This window comes from Canis aureus, chromosome Y (genome assembly GCF_053574225.1).
Source record: "Canis aureus isolate CA01 chromosome Y, VMU_Caureus_v.1.0, whole genome shotgun sequence".
NCBI classification, from domain to species: Eukaryota; Metazoa; Chordata; class Mammalia; order Carnivora; family Canidae; genus Canis; species Canis aureus.
This window is the reverse complement of record NC_135650.1, coordinates 7,141,989-7,151,046: the sequence shown is the minus strand read 5'-3', so window position 1 is coordinate 7,151,046 and position 9,058 is coordinate 7,141,989.

The following is a 9,058-nucleotide window of genomic DNA, read 5'->3' as shown; positions in this document are numbered from 1 at the left end:
TATTTTTTTATAATAAATTTATTTATTTTTTTATAAATTTATTTTTTATTGGTGTTCAATCGGCCAACTTACAGAAAACACCCAGTGCTCATCCCATCACGTGCCCCCCTCAGTGCCCATCACCCATTCAACCCCACCCCCGCCCTCCTCCTCTTCCACCACCCCTTGTTCTTTTCCCGGTGTTAGGAATTTTTATGTTCTGCCACCCTTTCTGATATTTCCCACACACTTCTTCTCCCTCCCCTTATATTCCCTTTCACTATTATTTATATTCCCCAAATGAATGAGACCATATAATGTTTGTCCTTCTCCGATTGACTTACTTCACTCAGCATAATACCTTCCAGTTTCATTCATGTTGAAGCAAATGGTGTAGTTGTCGTTTTTAATGGCTGAGTAATATTCCATTGTATACATAAACCACATCTTCTTTATACATTCATCTTTCGGTGGACACCGAGCTCCTTCCAGAGTTTGGCTATTGTGGACATTGCTACTATAAACATCGGGGTGCAGGTGTCCCGGCGTTTCATTGCCTCTGTATCTTTGGGATAAATACCCAAGTGTGCCATTATAGGGCATATCAATTTTAAACTCTTTGAGGAACATCCACACATTTCCCAGAGTGTCTGCACCAGTTCACATTCCCACCAACAGTGCAGGAGAGTCCCCTTTCTCCACATCCTCTCCAACATTTGTGTTTTCCTGCCTTGTTAATTTTCCCCATTCTCACTGGTGTGAGGTGGTATCACATTGTGGTTTGGATTTGCATTTCTCTGATGGCAAGTGATGCCGAACATTGTCTCATGTGCTTTTTGGCCATGTCTATGTCTTCTATGTGAACTTCTACTGTTTAGGTCTTTTGCCCATTTAATGTTTAGATTGATTGTATCTTTGCTGTTGAGTTTAATGAGTTCTATATAGATCTTGGATACTTTATCTGATACGTCATTTGCAAATAACTTCTCCTATTCTGTAGGTTGTATTTTAGTTTTGTTGACTGTATCCTTTGCTGTGAAAAAGCTTCTTATCTTGATGAAGCCCCAATGGTTCATTTCTTCTTTTGTTTCTTTTGCCTTCATGGATGTATCTTGCAAGAAGTTACTGTGGCCGGGTTCAAAAAGGGTGTTGCCTGTGTTCTGCGCTAGGATTTTGATGGAATCTTGTCTCATACTTAGATCTTTCATCCATTTTGAGTTTATCACTCTGTATGGTGCAAGAGAGTGGTCTAGTTTCATTCTTTCTGCATGTGGATGTCCAATTTTCCCAGCACCATTGATTAAAGAAACTGTATTTATTCCAATAGATAGTCTTTCCTCCATTATCGAATATTAGTTGACCATTAAGTTGAGGGTCCATTTCTGGGTTCTCTATTCTGTTCCATTGTTCTATGTGTCTGTTTTTGTGCCAGCAGCACGCTGTCTTGATGACCAAGCTTTGAGTACAACCTGAAATCTGGCATTGTGATGGCCCCACCTACGATTTTCTTTTTTAAATTCCCCTGGCTATTCGGGGTCTTTTCTGATTCCACACAATTCTTAAAATAATTTGTTCTACCCCTCTGAAGAAAATCCATGGTATTTTGATAGGGATTGCATTAAACGTGTAAATTGCCCTGGGTAACATTGACATTTTCACAATATTAATTCTTCCATCCATGAGCATAGAATATTTTTCCATCTCTTTGTGTCGTCCTCAATTTCATTCACAAGTGTTCTATAGTTTTTAGGGTATAGACCCTTTACCTCTTTGGTTAGGTTTATTCCTAGGTATCTTGTGGTTCTGGGTGCAATTGTAAATGGGATTGACTTCTTAGTTTCTCTTCCTTCAGTCTCATTGTTAGTGTATGGAAATGCCACTATATTCTGGGCATTGATTTTGTGTCCTGCCAAAGTGCCAAAAGAGAGAAGGGAACCTTTTTACACTGTTGATGGGAATGTGAACTGGTGCACCCACTCTGGAAAACTGTGTGGAGGTTCCTCAAATAGTTAAAAATAGACCCGCCCTACGACCCAGCAATTGCACTGTTGAGGATTTACCCCAAAGATTCAGATGCAATGAAACGCCCGGACACCTGCACCCCAATGTTTATAGCAGCAATGTCCACAATAGCCAAACTGTGGAAGGAGCCTCGGTGTCAATCGAAAGATGAATGGATGGGATCCCTGGGTGGCGCAGAGGTTTGGCGCCTGCCTTTGGCCCAGGGCGCGATCCTGGAGACCCGGGATCGAGTCCCACATCGGGCTCCCAGTGCATGGAGCCTGCTTCTCCCTCTGCCTCTGTCTCTGCCTCTCTCTCTCTCTCTCTGTGACTATCATAAATAAATTTAAAAAATTAAAGAAAATTAAAAAAAATAAAAAAGAAAGATGAATGGATAAAGGAGATGTGGTTTATGTATACAATGGAATATTACTCAGCCATTAGAAAGGACAAATACCCACCATTTGCTTCAATGTGGATGGAACTGGAGGGTATTATGCTGAGTGAAGTAAGTCAATCGGAGAAGGACAAACAGTGTATGTTCTCATTCTTTGGGGGGATATAAACAATAGTGAAAGGTAATATAAGGGAAGGGAAAATAAATGTGTGGGAAATATCAGAAAGGGAGACAGAACATAAAGACTCCTAACTCTGGGAAAAGAACTAGGGCTGGTGGAAGGGAAGGAGGGCCGCGGGTGGGGGTGAGTGGGTGATGGGCACTGAGGGGGGCACTTGATGGGATGAGCACTGGGTGTTATTCTGTATGTTGGTAAATGAACACCAATAAAAATTATTTTATTAAAAATAAATCAATAAATGTGAGACTAGATTCCATCAAAATTCTAGAGGACAATTAGGAAACACCCTTTCGGAAATCGGCCACAGTACCTTATTTCAACGTACATCCACATTGGCAAAAGAAACAAAAACAAAAATGAGCTATTGGGACTTCATCATCAAGATAAGAAGCCTTTGCACAGCAAAGCATACAGTCAAAAAAACTAAAAGACAACGTGCAGGATGGGAGAGGATATTTGAAAAAGACATATTAGATAAAGGACTAGTTCACAAGATCTATAAAGACCTTATTCAACTCGACACCCAAAAACAAACCATCCAGTCATGAAATGGGCAAAAGAAGTCTCACAGAGGAAGATACAGAGATGGCCATCAAGCAGAGGAGGAAATGCTCTGCATCCACTTACCATCAGGGAAATACAAATCAAAACCACAATGAGATACCACCTCACACCAGTGAGAATGGGGAAAAATGCCAAGGCAAGAAACCACAAACGTTGGAGAGGATGTGGAGAAAAGGGAACCCTCTTACACTGCTGGTGGGAATGTGAAAGGGTACAGCCATTCTGGAAAACTGTGTGGGGGTTCATCAAATAGTTAAAAACAGAACTTCTCTATGACCCAGCAATGGCACTGTTGGGGATTTACCCCAAAGATGCAGATGCAATGAAACGCCAGAACACCTGCACTCAATGTTTATACCACCAATGTCCACAATAGCGAAACTGTGGAAGGAGCCTCGCTGTCCATCAAAAGACAAATGGATAAAGAAGATGTGGTTTATGTATACAATGGAATATTACTCAGCCATTAGAAAGGACAAATACCCACCATTTGCTTTGATGTGGAAGGAACTGGAGGGTACTTTGCTGAGTGAAGTAAGTCAATCAGAGAAGGACAAACATTATATGTTCTCATTCATTTGGGGAATATAATTAATAGTGAAAGGGAATAGAAGGGAAGGGAGAAGAAATGGGTAGGAAATAACAGAAAGGGAGACATAAGATAAAGATTCCTAACTGGGAAATGAATTAGGGGTGGTGGAAGGACAGGAGGGCGGGAGGTGTGGGTGAATGCATGACAGGCACTGAGGGGGACACTTGACGGGATGAGCATTGGGTGTTATTCTGTATGTTGGCAAATTTATACCAATAAAAATAAATTTATTATTAAAGAAAAATCAGACCTCTCCACAGAAACCTGGCAGGCTAGAAACGTCTGGCAGAATATATTCAGGGTCTTAAATGAGAGGAACATGCAACCAAGAATACTTTATCCAGCAAGGCTTTCATTCAGAATGGAAGGAGAGATAAAGAGCTTCCAAGATAGGCGGGAACTGAAAGAATATGTGACCACCAAACCAGCTCTGCAAAATTATAAGGTGGACTCTTAAATTCCCCTTTCAGAAGAAGTCCAATGGATCAATTCACAAAAACATGGACTGAATAGGTATCATGATGACTCTTAACTCATATCTTTCAGAAGCTCTGAACAGGATTGGGCTTAATGACACCATCAAAGTCAAAGGGTGTCAGACTGGATAAAAAAGCTGGACCCAGCTATTTGCTGTCTGCAAGAGACTCATTTTAGACAGAAGGACACCTACAGTCTGAAAATAAAAGCTTGGAGAACCATTTACCATTCAAATGGTCCTCAAAAGAAAGCTGGGGTAGCCATCCTTATATCAGATAAACTAAAATTCACCCCGAAGACTGTAGTCAGAGATGAAGAGGGACACCATATCATACTTAATGGATCTGTCCAACAATCCTCAATATATATGCCCCAAATGTGGGAGTTGCCAATATATCAATTAATAACCAAACTTAACAAACACTTAGATAATAATACACTTATACTCGGTGACTTCAATCTATTGCTTTCTACACTCGATAGGTCTTCTAAGCACAAAATCTCCAAAGAAACAAGAGCTATAATGACACAATGGACCAGATGGATTTCACAGATATGTATAGAACTTTACATCCAAACGCAACTGAATACACATTCTTCTCAAGTGCACATGGAACATTCTCCAGAATAGTTCTCCACATACTGGGTCACAAATCCTTTCTGAACTGATACAAAAGATTGGGATCATCCCCTGCCTATTCTCAGACCATAATGCTTTGAAATTAGAACTAAATCACAAGAAGAAGTTTGGGAGGAGGACCTCAAACAGGTGGATGTTAAGGAACATCCTGCTAAAAGATGAAAGGGTCAACCAGGAAATTAAGGAAGAAGTAAGAAGATTCATGGAAACTAATGATAACGAAGAAACAACCGTTCAAAACCTTTGGGATATAGCCAAAGGAGTCCTGAGGGGAAAATACATCGCAATACAAGCATCCATCCAAAAACTGGAAACAACTCAAATACAAAAGCTATCCTTATACCTAAAGGAGCTACAGAAAAAACAGCCAATAGATCCTACACCCAGCAGAAGAAGAGGGTTAATAAAGATTCGAGCAGAACTCAATGAAATTGAGACCAGAGGAACTGTGGGACACATCAACAAAACCAGGAGTTGGTTCTTTGAAAGAATTAATAAGATAGATAAACCAAGAGCCGGCATTATTAAAAAGAAGAGAGAGAAGACTCAAATTATAAACTCATGACTGAGAAAGGACAGATCACTACCAACACCAAGCAAATAAAAATGATTTTAAAAACATATTATGAACAGCTATACGCCAATAAATTATGCAATCGAGAAGAAATGGACGTATTTCTGCAAAGCCACAAACTACCAAAACTGGAACAGGAAGAAATAGAAAACCAGGGGATCCCTGGGTGGCACAGTGGTTTGACGCCTGCCTTTGGCCCAGGGCATGATCCTGGAGACCTGGGATCGAATCCCACGCTTGGCTCCCGGTGCATGGAGCCTGATTTTCCCTCTGCCTATGTCTCTGCTTCTCTCTCTCTCTCTTGTGTGACTATCATATATAAATATATAAATAAATAAATAAATAAATAAATAAATAAATAAATAAATAAATAAAATAGAAAACCAGAAGTGGCCAATAACAATAACCAGGTAGGAAATTGAAACACTCATCAAAAACCTCTCAAGACACAAAGTCCAGGGACAGATGGTTTCCCTGGGGAATTCTATCAAACTTTTTTTTTATTTTATTTAAAATTTTTTTAAATTTTTATTTATTTATGATAGTCACAGAGAGAGAGAGAGGCGCAGAGACACAGGCAGAGGGAGAAGCAGGCTCCATGCACCGGGAGCCCGATGTGGGACTCGATCCCGGATCTCCAGGATCGCGCCCTGGGCCAAAGGCAGGCGCCAAACCGCTGCGCCACCCAGGGATCCCTCTATCAAACTTTTAATGAAGAAACCATACAAAGTCTACTAACTGTTCTGAAAGATAGAAGGAGATGGAGTACTTCCAAACTCGTTCTATGAGGTCAGCATTAACTTAATTCCATAACCAATCACCCCACCAAAAAGGAGAATTATAGACCAATATCCCCGATGAATATTAAAGCAAAAATTCTCAACAACGTACTAGCCAATAGGATACAACAATTCATTAAGAAGATTATTCACCGTGACCAAATAGGATTTATCCCCAGAATACAAGGCTGGTTCAATACTTTTAAAAAAATCAATGTGATTCATATCAGCAAGAGAAAAAACAAGAACCATATGATCCTCCTAACAGATGAAGTGAAGCATTTGACTAAATACAGCATCCGTTCCTGATCAAAACTCTTCAGAGTGTAGGGATGGAGGGAACATTCCTCAACATTTTAGAAGCCATCTACAAAAAGCTGACAGCAAATATAATTCTCAATGGGGAGGCACTAGGAGCCTTTCCCCTAAGATCAGGAACAAGACAGGGATGTCCACTCTCAACACTGCTATTCAACATAATACTAGAAGTCCTAGCCTCAGCAATCAGGGAACAAAAAGAAATAAAAGGCATTCAAATTGGCAAAGAAGTTAAACTCTCCCTCTTTACCAATGACATGATACTCTATGTAGAAAACCCAAAAGGCTGCACCCCAAGATTGCTAGAAATCATACAGCAATTTGGCAGTGTGACATGATACAAAATCAATGCCCAGAAGTCAGTGGCATTTTTATGCGTTAACAATGAGACCGAAGAAAGAGAAATTAAGGAGTCAATCCCATTTACAATTGCACCCAGAACCATAAGATACCTAGGAATAAACCTAACCAAAGAGGTAAAGGATCTATACCCTAAAAACTATAGACCACTTTGAAAGAAATTGAGGAAGACACAAAGAGATGGGAAAATATTGCATGCTCATGGATTGGCAGAAATAATATTGGGAAAATGTCTATGTTACCCAGGGCAATTTACACGTTTAATGCAACCCCTATCAAAATATCATGGACTTTCTTCAGAGTTAGAACAAATTAAGATTTGTGTGGTATCAGGAAAGACCACGAATATCCAGGGGAATTTTAAAAAAGAATGCCATAGTTGGGGGCATCAAAATGTCAGATTTCAGGTTGTACTACAAAGCTGTGTTCATTGAGACAGTGTGGTCCTGGCACAAAAACAGACACATAGATCAATGGAACAGAATAGAGAACCCAGAAGTGGACCCTCAACTTTATGGCCAACTAACATTCGACAAAGGAGGAAAGACTATCCACTGGGAGAGTCTCTTCTATCAATGGTCCTGGGAAAATTGGACATCCACAGGCAGAAAAATGAAACTAGACCACTCTCTTTCACAAAGGTAAACTCAAAAGGGATGCGAGATCTTAATATGAGTCATGATTCCCTCAAAATCCTAGAGGAGGACTCAGGCAACACCCTTTTTAAATTTTACCACAGTAACTTCTTGCAAGATACGTCCATGAAGGCAAGAGAAAAAAAGCAAAAATGAATTATTGGTACTTCATCAATATAAGAAGCGCTTGCAAAACAAAAGGTACCGTCAACAAATCTCAAAACTAACCTACAGAAAAGGAGAAGATGTTTGCAAATGACCTATCAGATAAAGGGCTAGTTATCCAAGATATGAAGATCTTATTAAACTCAACAGCAAAGAGACAAACAATCCAATCATGAAATGCTCAAAAGACATCATGAACAGAAATCTCACAGAGTAAGACATAGACATGGCCAATAAGCATATGAGGAAATGCTCCTCATCACCTACCATCAAGAAATACAAATCAAAACCACAATGAGATACCACCTCACACCAGTGAGAATGTGGAAAGTTAATAAAGCAGGAAACCACATTTGTTGGAGAGGATGTGGTATAGGGGAATCCTCCTGCACTGTTGGTGGGAAATTGAACTGGTGCAGCCACTCTGGAAAACTGTGTGGAGGTTCCTCAAAACGTTAAAAATATATCTGCCCTACACCCAGCAATTACACTGCTGGGGGTTTACCCCAAAGATATAGATGCAATGAAATGCCAGGACACCAGCACCCCAAAGTTTATAGCAGCAATGTCCACAATAGCTAAACTGTGGAAGGATGTTCGGTGTCCATCGAAAGATCAATGGATAAAGAAGAGGTGGTATATGTTTAAAATGGAATATTACTCAGCCATTAGAAACAACAAATACCCACCATTTGCTTTGATGTGGATGGAAGTAGAGGGTATTATGCTGAGTGAAATAAGTTAATCGTAGAAGGACAAACATTATATGGTCTCATTCATTTGGGGAATATAAAAATAGTGAAAGGTAATAAAGGGAAAGGAGAAAAAGTGAGTGCGAAATATCAGAAAGGGAGAGAGAACATGAGAGACTCCTAACTCTGGGAAACCAACAAGGGGTGGTAAAAAGGGAGGTGGGCATGGGGTGGGGGTGACTGGGTGACGGGCACTGAGGTGGGCACCTGTTAGGATGAGCACTGGGTGTTATTCTATAAGTTGGCAAATTGAACACCAATTAAAAAAGAAGAAATGTGCCTCGGTTCCAACAATGTAATATCACAATGGTCACTTTCCCTCTGGTGTCATTTCAATGAGGACACCACGATGGTGTTGAGATCCTACAGATGCAGACATGGTCATCTTCTGTAGTAAAACTGTCCAAGTTTATCCTGTTATATTTAGAATGAGACCCAGTTTTCTCATTTTTGCCTCTGAGGGCCGCAGCTTTCACAATGGCTTCCAGCGATTGTTACCTGTGGCATAAGTAACCCTTTATTACCCAAGGTGTTTAGTGACAGGCTTCTGACCAATAGGATACAGCCAACACAATGACATGTCCCATTTAAGTTCGAATTGGAACGGTGGTTAGGATACAGGTTGTGTTCAGGTTAGATTTAGG